Source organism: Lynx rufus, unplaced genomic scaffold (genome assembly GCF_022079265.1).
Source record: "Lynx rufus isolate CCGP_SWC_20201006 ecotype Redwood Valley unplaced genomic scaffold, mLynRuf1.p SCAF_6, whole genome shotgun sequence".
Classification (NCBI taxonomy): Eukaryota; Metazoa; Chordata; class Mammalia; order Carnivora; family Felidae; genus Lynx; species Lynx rufus.
Window position 1 is genome coordinate 2,856,275 of NW_025814878.1, and position 1,100 is coordinate 2,857,374.

The window sequence follows — 1,100 nt, forward strand, 5'->3', positions numbered from 1 at the left end:
TATTTACTGGTAGACTATCTAGAAGCTATACTGTAACTCTAATGAGAATCATGTCTATTACAAACTTTACTGCTAATATAACTAACAAATATATTTTCCCTTAATTTTCCTAATTTTGTGGGTTAGTTTTTTTTTTTTTTTTTTAGTATCATATTTCATGTTAGATATCAGTGCTGTCAGCCAGTAAGCCTTTTTCTTCTTTATGGGAAAACCATTTAACCTCCTCCATGCAAGAATACCTAACTGTTGTGTCACTGAAAGCTGTAGTGCCCCCTCCTGGCAAGGACAAGAAATATACCCTTATTTGTGTCAAACTAAATAGATGGTTGGTTACCCCTTCCATCTGCAATATTCAGGTAAAGCCCAAGAGTCTACAAATTGGTAATATGCGCTTGTCCATTTTTTTCACATTTCTATTAAAAAAATTCAAACAATACCAATGAAGCTAAAGTCTCTACTTGCCCTTATGCAGTTCCACTCCCCTCCTCAGTGTAATCATTGTTATCATTGTTATAATTAGGTGAGTACCTTCTAGGCCTTTTTCAAGATATACATATACATTTAAAACCTAAAAATATAGGGGTTGACTTTTCTTTATATAAATGTAAATGTATAGTTTGCATTTTTCACCTAACAATATATCATAGACCTTAAAGGTTAGTACATATAAATCTCTTTTTTAAATATGGTAAGATATTATATGTTATGACTATATTGTAGGGAATTCACATTTGACTTTTTAATCTAAACTTGTCTGAAGAGTTTATCTGGACTATTGAAAATCACAGATATTTTCTCTCTCAAGTCAGATTAACCTTAAGCAGTCATTGAAGCCCTCTGAAGCTTTAGGTAGATACAGCCTGTTTTCCTCAGAATATTTGTAGTGAGCTGTAGTGAGTTGAAATAACTTGCAGTTATTAACACGTTTACCTTAGTTTCTTTTGAAGATAGATACCAAAAATGTATCCACATTTTAAAAATGGAGAAAGAACATTTTCCTCCATTTGTAAAAAATGCACCATATGTCTACATAGCATTATATGCTTTTCAAACCATTTTCCCATGTATTATACCACTTTATCATTTTAACCTCGTAGCAA